The following is a 21,989-nucleotide window of genomic DNA, read 5'->3' on the forward strand; positions in this document are numbered from 1 at the left end:
CATGCTGCTTACCCTAATTCTGGTTCTAACTGTGTATCGTTTTCGATTTGATACAGTGGCCGGATTCTCTGGTCCATTAGAAGCTGGCAGATTTGGGTCTGGTTGGATTCCCTCTAGCTAGGGAACCCACTGGGTACCATGCAGTTGTTAGAGCGGCTCCTACTCCAATCCATCCTGGACCCCAATATAGGGAGCATGCCTAGGGAAAAGAGAAGCATGGCCAGGGCACCCCAGCCTCTGTTTGGTCCCTAACTGTCGGGATGGCCCCAGGCACAATTTAGGGCAGCTTTCAGGCTACTCTGAGCTGTGCTTTGAGACTGGACAGCTGTTGATTCTGCTGAGGATTGGGGGGTGAACTGAAGAACCTGGCCCAGTCTTATTTCCTTGCTTCTATCTTAGGGCCTGGCCTTTGTAGACACTTGCGTGTGTGAGTAACTTTCTGCATATGAACTCAATTTGAGGAAGTTGCTTATTTATAAATCTTTGCCAGATCAAGCCTTAAAACTGAAGTGGAATTTTGCTGCATACTGTTAAACAGCTGCCACATTTCACCCCGAGAGGAGGCTGCATTTCAGTGGTGAGTGCAGACAGCCAGTATTAAAAGCCTGAATGCAGCACTTTACATGTGCCAATGGAGCCATTGAGTATAATGCTGTACTAACCTGTTTAAAGTTACTCACCCGTGTAAGTTCTAAATCCATAAACACCCAAGAAAGGAAAGGAGCATGATTATCATCAGCAGTTTTAAAAAATATTTTCCGAAGAAAAAACAGAAAAGGAAAACGTACTAATTAAAACAAGATTGTTGTAACATTGCTTTTCTACTGATTTATATAAACACTATATTGGCTGAAAGGTTTTGAATGTGAAAGAGCATTTTGCTACCTTTGTCCATGTAAAGCAATGAGCAATAAGAGGCATTGTTCAAGGAGATGTGCCAGAATTGTGATAATGAAATTGGCATTGGACCATTTCTTCATCTGTGACATTTATCATGGAGCAATATTCAGCGTCTTGATTGTGAGTTCATGATGTGAAATACAATGAATGTAATATCTAAAAAAACAAGAGAGAACAGATGTAGCTGGGTTGTAATCCACTGTGACATTCAATATGCTTTTGTAAAGAGTAACTACTGAGCTTGAAAGATAGGAAATAAATGCAGCAGAGATGGTCCAAACTCTCTCTGGATTAAAAGAAATGTATAATTTCACTACCTGTGAGAACAGTCATTATGAAGTAGGTTATCGTTGCTCCAGTTCTAAATACACACAAGAATCTCTTGCAATATGCCATAAAACCTGTATAATTTTTCCTGGAGGTGTTTAATTCCAGTGGAATTACCTCTTGCCAAGAAAAAAGAGAGAGACTGCACAACAAGGTGGTAAGGAAATGCTTTCCCATGAAAAATTACTGGGGTGCTTGTAATCCATGACTTGAAAAGTGGATAAAAACATGAGCCTCTAGCTACTTAAACAGGATTGAAAAGACACTGTCAAGAATAAAAATAATAATGTACATATTTTAAAGTGCACTGCCATCACCTTACATTATGACATTGAATTTTTAGAAATTGGGGCCCCATTCACTGTTGTTATGCACTTTGCATAGACATTTGTACCAGTTCAAAATGGGTGGAAATTTTGCCATTCTGATTGGGTAGCATTTGACACCCATTTTGCATGGGTGCAAGCAACTGCACAAAGAGCAGGATAACAGTGACTTAATCCCCCCCCCCACCCGCCGATTTCTTTGTTACCATTTATTCCATTTTGGTTTCCTGGGGCCCTTCACTCAAAGCAAACAAAGCTAAAAATGGAAGATGATAGAAAGCTGATCCATTTTGTTGTCTGTTTATAGCCAGTTTAATTTTCTGGCTCGTCTACACTAGCACAATACTGGCTATGCAATTGCAATGGGAAGTGTGATTGCAGCATGTGTCGGTGTGTCTGAGCTAGTCTGAATCTAGCAAGTGTGCGTATCAGTAGCGGTGAAGCTGTGGCAGCCCGGGCCTCAGCACAGGCTGTACTTTCTTGAGCACTAGCTCATGCTGAAACTGCTCTGTGTGTGTGTGTGTGTGTGTGTGTGTGTGTGTGTGTGTGTGTGTGTGTGTGTGTGTGTGTGTGTGTGTGTGTGTGTGTGAGAGAGAGAAACATATACATATGCTTATTTATTTGAAAAGCAAATTCATAAAAACATTTGTATTTGGACATTGCTTTGTTAAGTGAATGATATTGCCCTCTAGTGCTTAGCTCACAAAGAGGACCTGGCTTACTGTGGTGTAGCCTGTAGGAATCTCTTTTTGTACAGGTAGCAGAGGCCTGTGGTATTGGAGCAGAAAGACTGTGGTTTCAGTCCTGACTTCTGAAGGGCACATATGCATGAAAACAAGATTTATGGTAGTAATTGTGTCTGTGGCACTTTTTCTTTTCAGACTGGAGTGTGACTGTGTAGGGATTTGAACTACAGTCGACCTCAGGGGTTTAGGAGAAGCTTTTCTTAACAGGGGTTGGGTGTGATCACTGGTTTTATAAAAGCACAAAGAAAAGACCACTTAATGCTGCAACTGGAGCTATTTGAGTATCCAGCAAGCCAGGAATAGATTGCAAATAGAGATGGATCTAAAACACAATCTTAGATCCAGTTCACAACTTTACACTATCCTTTTTACATGTGAGTCTGAGCTCACTGACATTTGGGAAAATTAAGGTTAATTTGGATTTTTAACTCCCATGTTCAGGAGAGTTTAGATCAGAGGGTTTTTTATTATCACACAGAATAAAGTTGGGGGGGGGGGAGGGTAAAATTGAACTGAATTATACCAGTATGAGTTCAGACTTGCATCTATTAACATCAATAGAATTATTCTGGATTTACACAAGTATAATTGTGATTAGAATCTGACTCATTACAGTATGTTTATATCTTTAGTTAGTGTTTATTCTACTTCATTCAGCTGGCGTTAACATGATAAGCAGACATGGCCAGAGAACAATATTTCATTTTGTGACATTGGATGTTTTGAATATGGCTTTTATTTGGAACCAAAATAAAATATTTTGAACATTCTTGCTAAATAGAATTGCATAAAAACATCAGTTTGGATTAACATGGTCAGATGTCTGATTCTGATCTCTCTTTCTCTGTGACCAGAGTCCACCCTGAATCTCAGAAACCTTTCAGTTAAAATCTTTATCAAAATCAATGTTTCCCCCAAAAATTAGGCTTCAATGAAACAGCATATTTTGCACAACCCCACCCACCCCATTCTATTGAAAACGTTCTGACCAGCCCTAATGATAAGTTTAAAATATTAGCTGTATCATAAAACTGTGGTTTATAGCACAGAGAAGTGGGTCATATCAAAGTATTGTTCCTGGATGTCTAATGAGGTTATACACTGGTTTAAGCAGAAACTAAAGACTCTAATGTTTTTATGATTAACAATATATTGAATAACTGCATGTGTATTATTTCTGTGCTCCTGTAATTGTTTGTAGAAACTATTTTCCTCTCTTAATTTATTGCCTAGCAATCTATTAGTTTGCAATCTATCAACTGATGGATTTTCAGTTTAATGGATTTATAACCATATTAGACATTGCTCCCCAGTATGATACATCATAATAACGGCAGCCCAAGTTAGTGACGTTGGTTCTCTTGAAAATAGGAATTAGACACTCAACTCCCATTGAATGGCCAAGAAATTGAGCACCTAACTCCTGTAGGCTCTTCTGAAAATCCCAGTCCTTGTATATATGTTGGGTCTCTGAGGGAGAACTGTGTACCACGTATCTGCCAGAACTGAATGGCAAACTTTCAGGAATCCATGATTACTCAGTAGTGTTTCAAGGGTGAGGAAAGAGGAAAGATTTGAAAAAGGCTTGGAAAACACACAGAGAAATTGGGGAAAAGTTACAGGAATTAATTCCAGAGCAATTTGTCTGGTGGCAAGGGAGAAAGACCAACAGAAAGCAAAATGAATTAAAAAAAATGAAGCAAAATGGAAGGCTGGTTTATTTGCTGAGAAATAATACCTCTAACAGTGACACAGGCATGTAGAAATTGACAGCCTAAAAGGCAAAAGCAAGTCCCTAACTGCACAAATCCCAGTCTGCTTCTGATGTTAATTCTGGTTACCCACTCCTCCCCAGTGTTTCTCAATTTAAAGGGGGTTGGTTCAAGTTTGGCTTTAAAAATGTAGGTAAGTTAGGGGAGTTCTTCATTTTATCCTTACTGGTATGCTCATCCCTAATGAGAAATGCTTCCAGGGCTCAATCCCACATCCACTGGAGTCAATGAGGATCAGGTCTCACATAAACATGTAGATGGTATTGCAGCACTCAAATCTAGGGAAGGTGAGTCCCACTGTAGCTGTTTTTAAAATCTATCACTGAACAAATCTTTTAGCGGCGTTTTCCATTGATATGCCAGAGTTCTACAGGGGAAATTCCAGCTGATGATAATCAGACTAAAAATATGTATTTGAAGTATGCGTGTCCCTAACTATGTATTTATGCACCTTTATAATGATAGCATCAGAAACCAGAGAAGAGTTTCTAGGTGCTGAAATACGCTGCATAATTCAATAAGGTACATATGTATATTAGCATCATTGTCAACTGTTAGGAGCACAAACAAATTCAATCTTTCATTGCTCATTGTGCCACAGAATGTTGACTTGATGATCTCCAGCCTAGAGAGAACTCTATTAGCACTTGCTGATGTCAGTGTGTGTGTGTGTGTGTGTGTGTGTGTGTGTGTGTGAGAGAGAGAGAGAGAGAGAGTGGGTGGGGGAAGCTTTAGAATGTGAAATATTCACATATATACTATCTGTCGCCAATCTCTTGCTGTTAGTGAAGTATTTGAGAATCTCAAATTGGTTTCTTTTGAATCAATACCACAATTTGAATTTCTACTGCTTACAATTCCCTGTCACTCATTTAATAAGACATACGTTGGGGCAACCAAAATTCATATTCAAGAAACTTTTATATTTTAGAGTTACTGTTTTGCATCACATAATGACAGGACTGAAATTACACTAAATCTCTTACAATGCTTGATCAATAATGCATTGTACCTTAATTGATATATCTAAAGATCTCTCTTTAATGCTGCAATTTGTAGATCTGGGTTCATTATTAACAGATACATTATTTTATGTTCTATACCAGTCTCTTAATTTTTTTCACAGATCCTAGAATTCTGAATACAAAAATCCATTGCAAGTTTCCTCTGACCTCAGAACTGACTGTTTCATCTTCTGTGAATGGATTACCCTAATGCAACAATGATGTTCAAGGTCAGAATGTTGTAAGCAGTCATTCAGTACTTTGCAGAGTCCCAGATGTCTCGGTGTAATAAGGCACAAGAAAACTCAGCTGATGACATTTTGCTCAAGCAATCTGCTCAATTCCTCTGTATCAGAGACTTTTGATGGTTCTGCAATGTCATCTAAAGTTTCCAGCATTGTTTTGAAGGTTTTCTGAGCATTTCAATTATGGCTTTTATTCAGCATCTCCATTTAATTCCTGACAGTTACTTCAGTTTGACAATCTCTGATTTAGCTGTTATCTATTTTGCAGCAGTGTCAAGAGCAGCATGATAAAGTGGGCTACTTTGATTGAAGATAAACAGAATCTGGACAGTCCAAACAGCTTCCTTGCATGCTTAATTTCAAGCTGTCACCGTATCAACAAGAAGCCTATGAGAAGATTTAAGCTGATCTTGGTTCACTTCCTTTAGTGCATCAAGATGCAATTCATTAATGGGGTTCTGTTTTGTGCATATTAATTGAGCTGCATACTCTAAAACAAATAATAGTTGAAAGAAAACTATTTTTTTGCACTAGGGGTGAAATTTGGCCAACAAAATGTCTGTGCACTACTGAAATTCTACTTATGCCCTCAGAATCAATCCAAATAGCTGAGATCCATATTATGCTAATCAGTCCAAGCACATGAGGAGGTTGCAGAATAAACCTGTTCCCTGCTTTTGAAGTATTCCAATATTTTAGATTTTAGTAGAAAGAGCCCGTTGAGCCCAAAGTTTTGTCTAAGTAGTTTCCCCTGTAGTTTGTGGGGCTGGTTCTCCTCTCCTTTACACTAGTGTTGCTCTGATTTTACCAGTGTAAATAATAGGAGAATCAGGCCCAATATCCGGAATGACAAGTAGCTGGTGAATATTTAGCTGGATTTTGATTTTCACCAAGATGCATTGATTTGCGCATACAAAATATGTAGTTGTGCATGTGCAAAATGACCAATTGAGCGCACACTGGTAGACGTGGATTATCACACATCAGGTGCTGTTTCTACCATGTCTTGCAGATCAGATATTTTAAAATCATTTTTGAGGTGTTCACATATGCTCTTTCCAGCTGCCACTGAAGCCATCACACAAACACCTACACAGAAATACACTTCTAACCATAATTTGTGCATTTTCAAAATTCATCTTCTCCATTGCTCTCCTACCTCTTGTATCTTTGAAATGAGAAAATAATTTGTATCTAAATGACTATCCTGAACTTGTGCTAGCTTGCATTGACTTTCAGTGGGAATCTGATGCCTACCTGCCCTTTGTGGCTTTAAAAATCTTTCCTTATATGTTTATACAACCCTAGCACAATGGGGCTTTGAAATGGTTGCGGTCTCTAGGTGCTGCCTCACTATCAGTGTTTAACCAAAAAATAATAAAATGATGTATGTATTTGACTAATCAGATAGACAAATTTCAATGCTTCATTAATTCACAAATATAAAAGGCCTTGAATTTGGTGGAATCGTACAGAAGCAACAGTATTTGGAAAACTATTTGTATTCCTTCCCTGCACCTCTCTTGTGTTTAATCTGCTCAGTTATTAATGCAACAACCAACATTTCCAGTTTGCTGAAAGCTAATTTGAAAAGTGGATTTTGAGCTTTTGCAGGTATATCCAAACCAAAACAAAAACGTATTTTCCTTTCTCTCCTCTGAGTTTTGGCAGCAATAGAGAGATGGTTATTGGAGGTCAGTTTGCTGTAAAAATAATGAAGTTTCTCTGCCAAAATGTTTAATTTCTACTCGGCAGGGAAAGAGGAAGAGTATTGTCACTTTTCACTGTGAAATGCAGTATTAGAAAATAGATAGCTAAGCATAGCTTTAATAGTGACATTGTCCTCAAGGTACCTCTGCAAGTAAATAGCTGAAATGTGTCATAGTAACAAATGCATCAAAGAAATATTCTTGCTGGAGAGGAGTCGGTCACATCCAACAGCAGCTAGGTTATCCAGGAAAGATCCGCTGGTTGTCTTTAACTTTCTGCAATTTAGTTTATAATAAATTACAGACTTGATTGTGATCTTATGTCACTTTTGCACCGGTGTATCTCCATTGACTTCAATTGATTTACACCAATGTATGAAGAGAGTAGGGCCCAATATTCTTTAACTGCACAGAGAAAGTTCACTGTAGTATGTTATGCAGCAATGGGTGAAACTCAAAAAAATTTGGAGGTTCAGGCAGCCATAAGTTTGGGGACTTACCTAAACTATTTTGATGTACTGGGTTGGTAAAACTGGGCTGTACCTTTTTGTCAGAATGAGCTACTTTCTTGTGAGAATTCTGCTATTTCAGGCTTCTGGGTTAAGGAGGAGAGAAGAGACAATAGCCTTTCATGTAATATTTATCCCCTTCTGCCTGCCTGCCTTGGTCACGTAACACTCCTATTCTTAACTCCTACCACCTTATCAGCATATCTCTAGTACCGAGAAGCTCAGTACTGAATGCATAGTTTACATTTGCAGGGTAGTCAATGGTATCATGGTAATATACTATAAATGTTTTGTTTTTAGTGGCTATTAATTAAATATGGTGCTGGGAAACAAGATTCTGGCGGTACAGAATCAGGATCAAGATGTTCAAAAGTTCATTTGGGTCCCTACCTTGAGACATTTACTGTGGAGCACCCTTGAAAAATTAATCCTGGTTAAGTTCAAATTGGACATCTCCAAAATTGAGGCATTCAGAATCATTGGTTGCTTTTGAAAATCTTGGCTGAGCTGTTGCAGGAAGATTCCTGACCAGACGCCTGATCAAGCTTCAGTACCACTTTGTACACAAAGAACTTGTGACTGACTGCTTGACTGCTGCTGTGATTTGCCAGTGACATGCCTCACATCACATCATTCTTTCCAAAAGCTCTTGGTGGTTAGTGTTTGGTCACCACCCACTTCCAACAAAGGACAAAGCCTTTATAGTAGCACCAACCTGCCAGTGAGAGCAACACAGAGAGAAATTCCAGCAAGACAGTTCCGTAACAGTAGCTAGTGTGAGAGGAAACCAGACTTGAAAGAGATGCGGATATTATTTTGCACAGTCTTTTTTTCTTCAGTTCAGATATGCAGCTGCAGTATAAGATTTCTGATTTACATTAGCAAAGGCAAGGAATGTGAGAGAGAGAGAATGAGATCATGCATAATTAAGGGATGAGTGGGAATGGGTATTTAAAAAAAAGTTTGGTGTTACACATAGTTTCCTAAGTTTCAGGTCACAAACCACCTGTAAGTTAGAGGAGGTTTCCACTGGTTTACAACCAAAGTGTTCATGTACTGAACATGATGTGCAATACACCCACTCCTAAAATTGCCTCTAAAGCACATTAGCGAAGGGTTTATGAAAAAACAGAAAAGCAAAAAGTTCCCTGAGGATGGAGTTTGCTAACATTTTCTGGTGACAAAATGCTGTCAAACGGAGTTGTTTTAGAAAGCTTCAGAGACAAGGAGCAAGTGGGGCATCACACCACTTACTGTATTATAGGTAGGGCTGCTAGCATCAGCTGATATTAAGGTTGTTGACACTTCCCATTATAAGACCCTATTTTCATCTGCTTGTAACATTGCCAGAATTTAACCATTTGGACCGAAATTTTCCATACCTATTGACTGCTTCAGGCTGAATTGTTTTGTACAATTTCAGCCCAAACTATTCTGTGAACAAGGCTAGAGAAAGCTTAGTTGTTTTGGCCATTTTAAAAGACTTCTAGGTACCTTTTCTTTGAAATGCTTTAATTCTCCCACGTTTTAGAGCAAGGACTTGAAATTTAATAGAGGAGACTGCTTTTGTGTCAGGAATGGGCCTTTTATTGATGAAATTTGAGTGGCAATGCAATTAGTTGAACTATTTATTGAATTAGGTACTACTCTATGTGAGTAAGGATGGCAGAATCTTGCATTTTGTCTTTGAAGTCATATTACTACATGCATCATTGATACTGCCTTCCAGCAGGATAGAGCAGATAAAGAATAAGAGAAAAGAACAATTTCTTACTGCCTTTTCCCAGCTGCAGAGGTTTATTAGTCGAACTCACTCTTGATCTGTCTGCTTTCCTGGTAGTGTGTATGTCCATAGTCTCCAAAGAATTAGGTGGGGAAATGCATCAAAAATAACTCAAACTAACATAAGAGCGGCCATACTGGGTCAGACTAATGGTCCATCTAGCCCAGTATCCTGTCTCTGACAGTGGCCAGTGCCAGATGCTTCAGAGGGAATAAACAGAACAGTGCAATTGTAGAGAGATGTTATCCAGTTGTCCAGTCCCAGTTTCCGGTGGTTGGCGGTTTAGGGACACCTGCAGCTAAGGGATGCATCTCTGACCATCTTGGCCAACACCAATAGATGGACCTCTCTTCTACGAACTAATCTCATTTTTTTGAACCTGGTTATACTTTCAGCTTTTACAACCTACCCTGGCAATGAGTTCCACTGATTCAGTGTGAGCTGTGTGAAGAAGAATATCCTTTTGTTTGTTTTAAACCTGCCACCTGCTAATTTCATCGAGTGACCCCTCGTTCTTATGTTATGTGACACGGTAAATAACACTTTCACGTTCTCCACGCCATTCATGGTTTTATAGACCTCTATCCTGTCCCCCCTGAGTTATCTCTTGTCTAAGATGAACAGTACCCCTTTTCTTAAGACTTTTAATACATGGCCCTTTGTCAGTTCTGGGGTTGCACAATAGCCTGTGGACATATAGCCACATTTATTATGGACTCAGAGTTGAAGCATTCCTAGAGCATAGCAATGGAAAGGATCCCCAAGGGAAGTAGATTGAAAGGCTGCCCATCTGCCATTTTAATCTATGTGTTTCTCTAACTACGTCACGTAAACTTTAATGAGGCAAAATGCCTATCAAGCTTTGCAACTTAAATGAGGCTTTGTAAAGAGAAATGATTATGGATTCAGAACAGGAACAGTATCAAGGGTGCTCAGTTATTTTATTTTATTTTTAACCTACCGTAGTGAGGCTCAATTTTTTAACATAGAACCTTACTGTGTGCTCTTCTTGGCATAACCCTTGAAATCTAGGGAAAAAACCCCTGTGATAAAATTTTAAAGTGGAATGTTTTCAGAAACCAGGGGAGTAATAATGGGGGAAGTGATGTGAGGTTTCTTTTGACAAGAAGATGACAGAAGGGTAGACAGAAAAGATTTATGCAACTCATGGAGCAAAAACCTAAACTGATACATTTCATAGCTGACCTGAGATGAGTCACTCACTCTTTATTTGCAGTGAAAAGCTGGTTTAATGATTTTAACATTTATGTATTAAATTTTTCTGCTTGATCCATAATTCAAAACTCTAGATCAACCCTTTGAAGGTTAGGACATACATTTATTTTAATATGAAAGCAGATTGCCAGATTTTCCATCATACACTGTGAAGAAAAGACTGTCCCATGGTACTTCTGGCAGAAGATTTTAAAATCGTGACCTCCGATGCTGACTCAGAGTTGTTGGCAATGTTATTCATAATAGGTGGGAAGAACACTGGACTTGTCACTTGGGATCAAACTAGGTGGGTCCAGTATCCTGCTTCTGGTAATGGGCATTAATTCTTATGGCAGGACCCACTGGAGTATGCTCTTATAAAGTCCTTTTTCTTTGTGGACAAGCAGGATTTTAGCCTCTGAAGAAATATTGTGTTGGTTTTCTATTGCAGTTTTTTTGGGAAGCTGTGGCAAGCAGCAAAGGAGTTTGCTCTCTGCCTTAATCTCCCTAACTAGACTCAATTCTTCAGGCACAATCTGCTCTCTCCGACCAGGCTATTGGTATTTAGTTGTGAGTTCTGAAAGAGAAGATTGCCTGCATGCTGGTTGTGATCACTTATATTCACCAAACTCTGAGCCACTGATTTCTCTTCCAGTGGAAATCTGATTTGCAGGGCCCAGGAGATCTCTACTACTCATCAGAACAGTAATAATATTTTAGAGAGAGGCAAAAAAAGCAACACTGATGCGTATCCCAAATTAACAATGCAATAAAGGAGTAAGGCGGTTCCTTTCTGACACTTACAGATGAGTAATTTATATTCTACAGCAAAAAATTGTGAACATCATAAATACCACTATTTTAGCTTATAGCTTATGGTGAAAAAGAAAATACTGGAGGCTTCCTTCTGCAGGCTGAAAGTATAGAGACCCAAAGATTTCCTGCATGAAAAACACATGGCTATGGCACGGGGGGTGTAAATTTTACAGCCATTTTTTAATTTTCCTGCTGCCAACCAGGATGTGTGGTTTGTACCTGTGTGCTTCAGACCAGCTTTGTATACGGACCCCGCTATTAGCTGCAGCAGAAAAAAACAGAGAGAGCACTATGGATCTGCCTAGACTAAAGTTCTGGGCTAAACTATGGGCAAGTATATATAGGGTTTTGGGCAAGACTCCTTACCGCTGTGTAAAATAGGTACAATAACTGAGTGGCTTTCCCTTTGTTTTTAATCAAATGCTGAGTTCCTGGACTCTGTGAACTCTCCAAAATGCTGTGGCATAAGAGGCTTTTTAAATTGGAGATTTTGTTACGTTGTTTATGTCTACTTAGCTGTAAAGAGCATGGTACCAGAAGAAAGAATGAAAGTAACCTCTCAGTATGGGATTTACACAGCAAACAGTGGACACTGGTTTTCCACCGGTGATGCAGATGAACCTTCAAACTATGTTAACTTGGCACTGAATTAACTGAACACTATCTGGGTGCTGGCAAATAACACTCACCTCAATCTTCTCTGGATTTTAAATTAGGTTATAATCCTAAAGAAGTTCAAGAGCGTTTGAACTTGGCCAGATAAGCTGTCTTTCTAGATGAATGCCTCTGTAGCACATCTTCATGGGTTTACTGTGTCCAGCAAACTTTTACTTATAGCAGTCAAAAACTAACAACATTCCTGTGTTGTCTTTACCGTCAGAATTTATCATCCTTAGGCCTTCAACAAACATGGCTGCCTCTGCTTCTGACACTGTTAGCCTTTTCTCCACTTCACCCCAGTCTTCTCAGTGTCTTCACCCTGCCTCTTGAGAAAGATTTATCTTCCTTTCCCCTTCCAGGGGGCTGGAGCACAAGACTTATGAGGAGAGGCTGAAGGAACTAGGCTTGTTCAGTCTACAGAAGAGAAGAATGAGGGGGGATTTGATAGCAGCCTTTAACTACCTGAAAGGGGATTCCAGGGAGGATGGGGCTAGACTGTTCTCAGTGGTGGCAGATGACAGAACAAGGTCTCAAGTTGCAGGGGGAGGTCTAGGTTGGACATTAGGAAAAAGTTTTTCACTAGGAGGGTGGTGAAGCACTGGAATGGGTTACCTAGAGAGGTGGTGGAATCTCCATCTTTAGAGGTTTTTAAGATGCAGCTTGACAAAACCCTGGCTGGGATTATTTAGCTGAGGTTAGTCCTGCTCGGAGCAGGGGGTTGGACCAGATGACCTCCTGAGGTCCCTTCCAACTCTGTGATTCTATGATTCTTTCCCACTCTGTCTAATCTGTGCATTTCTGTATTTCCCATCACAGAATAGCTAGGTGCCAGTTATAGAACGGTAAATCGGTCCGTCTATAGTAGTCCCTGCTTTCTCATATCCAGTGATTCAGCCATTATTTTAATTAGATTACTTGAGGATTAGCAAATTTAACCATCTATCATTTCTCAAAATGATTTAAACTAATGAAGAATGTGTTCAGGCAACAGTGAGTAAAGCAAATATGTTTAAAAAGTGCATGGGACTAGGGTTGCTTTTTTCTAGCTCATTCAAATAAAATTGTTAAATGGGTATTCTGGTAAATTAAAAAAATCAATTTCTTCTTACACTAAGATAAAATAAGGAAGATTTATTTTAATTTGAGGGATTTGCCTTTCCCCATTTTAAATCACAGGGCGCCCCCCACCCTTTGCTGATATTCTAGATATCTATGCACAATTTACTTAGGACACCACATGTATTGCTGAGGATTTTAAGCATCACACGGTTACCGGACATGAATAAATCTAGCTGTCATGTCTTTCAGAAATCAGTAGAGGGAAAACCTATTAAAATGAGGTTAACTGAATTAGGATTTTATGATGTTTGAAGAAAGCTGCCAACTAGAGATAAAGAATTCACATTTTACTGTGAATAGGCACAATATGTACTGCAGGACAAGATATAGTTACTGCAGTAAAATACAGGTGAAAATAGCTGGGGATGGGAAATTGAAAATATCACCATTTCTGATCATGCTGTTGTCTCATTACCCTTTCTCATTAGTGATAGACAACATCCTGATTCTAACTGAGAAAGCATCTATTTTCCACTGCAAAAGTAAGAACATACAGTCTGAACAGAATTATCCTTATAAGAATATTTCAGTGCTAATGACAATAAGGAAACCAGCAATTCAACATTGTAGGATGCTGCTGAGGCAACATTCACATAAGGGCAGATAATTTAGCACTTCTGCTTCTATTAAAATAAGAAAAAAAATCAGATTGATTCACTGGATCAAAAGGATTTTTGAAATTGCAAAGTCTTATTTATATTGTGAACCAAATGAACAATAAGCAGTGACCTAATCAAGATGATGGGCAAATTCTATTCTCAGATGCACACAACAACCCTGACTGAATAATTAAACTATTAAGTAATATTTTGTGAAAGGAAACACAGCTGAAAGGCTGAGCTGGTCAGCAAAACCAGGTTATAATCCTTCAGCTCCTTCCAGCCTTTCCAAAATGACCAAAGCCATAATGCTGTGTTGCACCTCTAGCTGTTCAGCACCACTCCCTGTCCCAAAAGAGAGATAGGACAGGAAAACACCTCCTGGGACATCAAGTCCAGTCTCGTGCTATCGTAGGCCACTCTGTCATATAAATCCTTTTCATAAAGTTATCAAGCTCCATATTAAAACTGGTTAGGTTGTTGGGCCCCACTACTCTTGTTGAAAGGCTGTTCCAGAACGTCACTCCTCTGAGAGTTAGTCCAGGATACATTTAATCATGGCTAGTTCAGACCCATTTGTCCTTGTGCCAACACTGTTCTTTAGCTTAAATAGCTCTTCTTCCTCTTTGGAGTTTACAGTACGTCCACATGAGAAAATGGGAACAGAAACATGAATCTATTTGTTTGAACACCAAAAATGCTTTGATTCAGGTGAAGTTTGGAGGAAATTTCATGACAGGTTTGCATATCGTTAATGAGTAATTAATTCCAACAGAGAATAGACCAGAAGGGGCCAATTTTTTTTTTTTTGGTGACACACCACTGAAATTCAGGGAGTTCCACCAACAATGAATTTGGCCTAAACTCTTAACAGAATATGTATGGTATCAGCAAACTTATTTTTTCAAGCCTCAGATCATGTCATTAAGGAAATAATTGCTTTCTCCTTCTTCTCAGTAAATGTGGTTTTGTCCCAGACTTTGTAGGATGGGTTAAAGCATTCTGCAGATATCCATGATATAAGCTGTAATTTAATGGAGCCTTTTGAGCCCCTTTTCTGGGCAGGAACAGGCATTTGCTCTGTGCTTAGCATGGAGTCCCTGATCTCAACTGGAGCATCTAGTGGCTAATGTATTACACTTGACCTTAGCCAAAAGTCCAAGAAGTGATTGGCTAGTGCATTACGGATAAATACTTGTAATACAGGGGATAAAGGCACTGGCTTTCTCATGCATACATTTTGCCCATGTGACTGAGCCACTGACACAAGTGATTAGAACTAGCTTTGGCTTTAAGCTCCACGTCTGTGCAAGCTAGGATTGAATGGGTTGGAACTTTCAACGGGAAGTGTAGCATGGATAAGGGAAAGTATAATTTGGCCTTACCATATTAGCATTTGAAGAGTGAGACTGAGCGCTAGGTATAGTCTCCTACTGCATGACTTTCCTTCTCCCTGCAATCAAGTAAAGTGAGGAGTTTAGCTCTGCATCAGGATGAAAATTAATTTACATAACTTGTAAACCCACTCCTTTTCCGAGAACACTAAGGAATAGCTTTCTCTATATTTCTCTTTTAAATGGAATCCCAGATGGGGGTAAAAAAATCAGATACTTCAGCATAAATATTGCATTATACTTAACTGGTTTATATTTATAAAGCTAATTTCCACTTCTTAATGCAATTCAAACAAAAAATGTATCTGGGGGAAGGCTGTTTAAAAGTTGGCTGGAGCATGCCAGCATAATCAAAATGAACTGATTTCCCTGGCTTCATAGCCTAATTTTGATGTGGTCTCTTCCCATTCTCTCATGTTACTTTTCCTCAGTTCACTAATGTTATATTAGTGAATTTCCTCTTGCTTAGGAAAATAACTGTGTGAAACATAAACATCTGAGGTGACCGTTTTTCTGACCCTCATGCATATTATATTATAGAGTTGGCCAGAACTCTGGTGTCCGGGAGATTTTGCCCTTCACATTGCTATGCTATTGAGATGAGAACTCATTGAGATAGAAGGCTTTTCACAGCATAACATAAATTGCTTGCATAACAAGATACATTGTCTGGAGTTAGCCTGGTGTTAAATATATTATATGGGATCAGATTCTTCCACTGGTATAATCTGGAGTGAGGTTACAACAGGGATCAATGAAGCCCTATGAGGCTTTATTTTTCCATTATTTCTTCCATTCCTAAATGGCACTCTGAATACATTAGTTTCCTGAGATTAAATTTTGGGATCGTTAACTGACACATGTTGTGTTTGGAGTAGTTGTTGAATATGGAGGTGAATTTGAAGAGTCACAGCATTCATTAAGAGTTTCCCTCAACAATCTGAGCTGAAATCCTCCTCAACCTGGGGAGAAAGCTAGTTCAGACTAATTTGACAGAGACTTTATCCTTATTCGTGTGACGCAGGAACATGTTGGGACCAACTGGCAGAGGGCGAGAGGGAGTACTGAGTTTTACAGGGATCCCCTTTGTCAGGTAAATACATATAAGTTTAACAAAGGGTGGCATGTGAGGTCTCTACTGAAAACCAGTAGCCTGCTGGTCATCGTAATCATTGAGGCATGTATGAAAGGATAATATTTAATACATAAGAGCATAATATTTAATATGTAAGAGCATATCTATACTGAAAAATATATTCTTAAGGTAAGGCAGGTCACCTCCTGGTTCCAGTTCCTTCTAGGCAGAGTGTAATAAAGCTTCTCTCTGTCTGGTTATGTGTGAATGTCTGTATCGTGCATTGTGTGTCCTATGATGGATGCCTATTTGCGTACAAAGCAAAACAACAGGCATAAGATTGCAAAATCTAGAAGAGAGAAATCCAGTTTATGAGTAAAATCACGGGATCATTCTGGTATATCAGGTGAAGCAAGGAAACACGCAGCCTCTTCACCTAGGAGATGGGCTGACTGAGTTTTGTCCTATGAAAAAGGGATCACAGCTTGCCTGACTGGAAAGCACTGGTGAGTAATATGAAAGTGTCTTGTCAATTACATCCAGGCTCTATAACATGTGATTTGATTTGATTTGATTTGATTTCATATGTAACCATGTATTGCCAATACTTCTGTTTGCTATCACTCAAATCCCTGTCCTTTGCTAAATACATTTTTTCTTGTTTTCATTATCTATGTGTTAACAGGAGCCATGACCTGAGGTGGAACTGGGAAGCTGGGGTGTACTGTTTATCTGGGAATATTGTGAGTATCCAGCGGAAGAGTGGTATGGACACTCCAGGGCGATGCTTGAGGTTGGAGTGTGCCCATTGTTAACCTGTAAAGAGAGAGTGGGGCCTACGGAGACCCAGAAGGGAGTGCTTTTGTTGCCTATGGCGTGTGGAGCTGGGGAGCTGACCCATGACAGGTAAAGACAAGGCTTCCTGCTAAGGGCAGGTGGTAGCGAAGTGCCTCACAACCCTGGGTATTCCTGGAAGCCTCACACCCAGTTTAGAGGCAAAATAGTAAATGGCAAACATGGCATCAGAACAAGTTCTCTATGGCTGACTGTACTTTGTGGGGGCATGACAATGACATAGCAACTTCAGTGTGTGCTTCAGTAAGATGGGGTGCTTCCATTTCCTTATAGTGGTTTCAGATCACTGTTCCAAAAATTGGGAGAAGGAATTCAGGTTATTCGTTCAGATTAGCCATATTGTAATGCAGAGGCCACTGTGTTGCAAAAGATTGCACAAAATTTTCATTACAAAACATTGAAAGCAGGCTGAACTGTATTTCTTCCTTGGTCTGGCATGGAGAATGAGAAAGAGTCAATGGCAGCAGTGGGTGTTCAAAGCCTCTGGAAATCCTGCCATTGACCTCTATTTACCTCAGTTTACCAGATATACAATTGTGGTATTGCCTACTTCATAAGGGTGTTGAATGGATTAATGTTTGTAAAGCTACTGTGATCTTCAGTTCAAATATGGATATGCAAAACATCATTGATCAAGGGAAAGTGTGGGAAGCCATTTGAATTGGAGAGTCAGTATTCTCAGATACAAGAAAATGCCTGGGAATTCAGGGTTACCAAGCTTTTCTTAATGGTGTGGTCTGCATCATAGCAGAGAGATTGTTCTGCAAGCCTCTCCTTTTCCATTCCCAGTCATGTGGATCTCTTCTCCCGCTCATGATCACTCAACATCCCTGGGGCTACCACAGCAATCAATCACAAGGAAAAGTGACACTAAGAAAGTATTTCTGTATGTTCAGCTTCTCTAAGATGATGCATCAGCTGGTCCGTATGACAAGTGAGCTCCTAGATGACCACTAGCAAGTGTTCCATGGTTTGCTGCAGTATTGTGTTCTCATCATTTAGGTTTACTGCAAAGATAGTTACTATATTAAAACAATCTTTCAATGTGATCACTTTTATAGGTGAGGAAAATGAGAAAAACGTCATTTCTTGAGAACAGAATACTGTGAGAATTCAGTTCAAGCATCTTTTAACCAGGTCAGAATGGAATATTATGAACTGGTTACAAAAACACAGCTGTACTTGCAGCATAGCTGGGCCCTACAGACATTGAATCCAATTTAGGTTGTTTAAACATAGCCATGTTAGAGAAAACAGAGTGAATCATAAGATAAGGGATAGCTGAGCACAGACATGCTTTAGATTAACATTGCTAAAAATGTTTAGGCAGACAAGAACCTTCTGTTACAAAGTAAGTGAGAGTTCCCATGGGCTTTGCAAGAAGAGAAATTTCATTTGGCTCACCACTTGTAGGCTCCTTTGGGTCTCCACCCAGGATTGTCCTTTTGCTCATCATCTTAGGATGTCTCTGATCCCAACAGGGGCTTTAGTGCTTAAAATGAAAACCTGGTGCCTTTCTGGTCTCCCAAATTAACTCCTTTCCCGTCTCAAGTTCCAAAGGAGTTCAGTTTTACTTTGTATAATCTTTCCACACCAGTTTTGCATGCCCCTCCTTTTGCCCATCATCCCTTAGGAAAGGATCATAACTAGACCTGAGTGAATTTTTTTGGATACATATTTTATTTGCTGAAAAATGCAATTTCAGGGCAGTGAATCTACAGTATTTGCAAATTCGTGTCAAATTCAGCAAATAGTTTTGGATGGAAAGCAATGGGTTTTTTTTTACAGTTTTTGACTTTTTCCAAATGAAACATTTCCATTTTTTATTCAGAAACATTTCATTTAGAAATTTGCCTAAATACAATTTTCAAAAAAGATTTAAAAAAAAACCCAGTGCTGAAATGAAATGTTTCATTTCGGGTCGAATGAAAGGTTTTAGTTGACCTGAAACAATTTTTTGTTGATTTGGATAGAGAACTGAAAAAATCAATAAGTCAGACAGCTCTAATAACAACACATCTCCCCTTGGATTATACACTTCTTCTCCATCATGCAGAGCCACTCACCTTAGCTATCATTCAATAACACAGGACCAGCCTTTTGTTTTACCTAATAATGTCCAATACATCTGTGGGGTTACTACTGCCTGTGTTAACTAGTTTCTCCCACATGCCTTCTTGCCCCAGTGCCCAGTATTAGTCATTTATACAGACATTACATAACATTTCACAAGTGGACTACAAAATCATAAATCACCTATTCAGGAATAGTTACCTACCACTGCCTTGACTACTGTAATTTTAGCTTAGAGTAGTCTTTTTGCCCACGGTAAATAGCAAACACTCAAATGTTTATACAGTGTAATTGGAAGGGTCCCAAACATAGTCCAATCAAAATTCACTTTCAAATGAAATCAATATTCTCCAAACATATTTCTTCACAGTTTATTTATTTTATTTATAAAAGCCCACCAACTGAAAAAAAAATTGTTCCTACCATCACAGCTTCCAGAGGTAATGAACTGGGTTGCAAGAACTGTTGTTTCAAGATCCATGTCTGAAGGTTCCCTTGCTGCTTTTTTGTATTGTCAGGAATGCAGTTACTGACACTATCAGAGTTGCAGCTGGTGTAGTGACAAATGTCATCACTGCTGTAGCTCCCAATGCTCCGTATTGTAGAAGTCTGTCAAATGTCTGTCAAATTCTTGGATACAATAGACATAAGGTCTCTCTGCCGTATTGTTCCGTGGACCCTGGGATAATACAACAGCTGTTTGAAAACCTTACAAATGCAAAAGGTGCAAGGAAAGTGGCAGAGCCATTTATCAACTTTTGTCCTCCTGAATATCTTCAAAAATGTTAGTGATGTTGTATGTTGGCACTTCAGCTGCTGACTTGAAATACTAACCAGCCTCAGCCCCAGCTGAAAAGTTCACTGGGTAGCCTGTGTCTCAGACTGCTTACGGGTCTGATTACTCTCCTTCACCCCTGGCTATTGGGCTGGTTTTGGTCAGTGGCATGAACTTTTCCATCTCATTTGTTTGTCTCAGCTAGAGTTGTGTGAAGCTATTACAAAGAAACCTGAATCCAGAATGTCCCTCTGTAATGATTTCCCCTCCAGATCCATAGGCCTAGTGAACCAAAGGTTTCTAGGCATAAATTAAGGTGGCCTAATCTATCCCTGCCTCCCTTAACTAATAGTGAGCCATCTTGCTTTGCAAACATTCAGATTTATTACTATTCCCCAAAGTGTATACAATTCTTTTGTCTTAAATTTCAGATCCCTTGACATTTGATTCCTGCTGATTCCCCTTCCCTCACTGTTTTAGTTGGATTCACAGAATGATAATTTATCTTATCAATTCCCTACTCTATCTTCCTTAAATTAAACTCACATAACTCTTGTCTGGCACCAAAGGTCACACTTTTGATCTGATTATCTCATTGGAATTATCCTCTGACATCTCTCTTTCCCAAACTATGTACTGATCACTCTTTCGTTTCTTCCACTCTGTCTTTTTCAAAGGAAAAAACTCCACTTCACTACATTACACCATTACACCAATCATTGCTGCATGTTGATAACTTTTTAGCCCAGCTAAAATAGTCCGTGATTTCTCTCAGGTTTTTAGTCACTTGACAGTTCACTTGAGCTCTGATAACACTCTTTCACACACTAATGCTTGTTTATATAGTAGAATGCTAAATACTATGAAATCCATTCTGGGGTTCAAGCCAGAATGACAAAATCTCTAAATAAGTTGCTGCCATGTTGAAAATCAATGATTGACAACAGACCTGTTTCCTTTTCAAGCTCTGTAAAACAAACATTTTTTCCACTGGCACTTAATTTATATTTATTTTTCCCATGATCACCTCCCCTAAGCTAATATATATGGAAATATATCACCTGGCTTTCATTTTCAGAATAAAACACACCTACCACCCACATAATTCACTTTTCAACATTTAAGGCCTTTTCAATTATACTAAATTTGTAGATATTTTTAAGCCTTCATAAAAAGAAAATGTAATAATCTGCTTCTAATTTCTTGCGCTCTCATGAGTGTATTCTAGTAGTTAGAGCAGCAGACTAGGACCCAGGTGACTTGGATTTTAGTTCTGGCTCTGTCACTGGCTTACTGGATGACCTTGGGCAAATCACGTTGCCTCAGTTTCCCAAACTGTAAATTGGGCATAACAATACTGACCGCTTTGTAAAGTGCTTTGTGATCTACTGATGAAGAGCTGGACATGATTATTATTATTATTATACCAGTAATCAATATCATTGATAATTGGACCCCCTCCAATTGCAGCAAATATCAAAATTAGTGCTAATATAATTTAGCACTTATTGAATACTTCGATGAGGAAATTGAAACACAGAGATGGGGTTGCTACCTGAGTGACACAGCAGTATAGTGGGTGGTAATGGGAGTAAACCATGCGTTGGACCATGGTGCCTCTCTATTTGTCTCATACCGTGATGCAAGAGTATAAATCATATTCTCGTTAATTTGTTTTCATTGCTTTCTCTAGACTAGGACAGAGACGTTTGGAACAAATTCAGAACTGCAAGTGTACACTTAGAACAGTGTCTGTAATTTTGAATATCGTCTGTCTGAGCAAATTCTTTCCCTTCTTGCCTTCCAAAAGAGTACATTTAGAGATGAATCACAGTTTCTGCCAGTACTCATTAGTTGATCCCCCTCACACAATCATTTCTTGTAAGAGGCAGTAATTTCGAGACTGATCTGAAAATTATTGTCTCTATTGTACCCAGGGCAACAGAACTGGGGCAATGTCATAGGCCACTGGGTGGGATATGATGTGAAAGTTCATAAAGGTTTAATGCTGGCTACCAGGGTTTTCTATTTCCATTGTATAACACCAATCATAATACACTCATGATTTAACACAGTGATTAAGCTGT

The 21,989-nt window shown here is 39.1% G+C and overlaps 1 long non-coding RNA gene across 1 annotated transcript; it reads right to left on the reverse strand.

Annotated features, from left to right (window-relative positions):
• Positions 1 to 204: 204 nt before the first annotated feature.
• Positions 205 to 19,641, reverse strand: LOC137145646 (uncharacterized). Its single transcript, XR_010917699.1, has 3 exons — positions 19,551 to 19,641; positions 15,116 to 15,183; positions 205 to 1,056 (listed from the first exon to the last, which is right to left on the reverse strand). It is a non-coding gene; the product is annotated as an uncharacterized lncRNA (long non-coding RNA).
• Positions 19,642 to 21,989: the final 2,348 nt, after the last annotated feature.

This window comes from Emydura macquarii, unplaced genomic scaffold (assembly GCF_026122565.2).
Source record: "Emydura macquarii macquarii isolate MOO-44397 ecotype Brisbane River unplaced genomic scaffold, CSIRO-AGI_Emac_v2 contig_3603, whole genome shotgun sequence".
NCBI lineage: Eukaryota > Metazoa > Chordata > Testudines > Chelidae > Emydura > Emydura macquarii.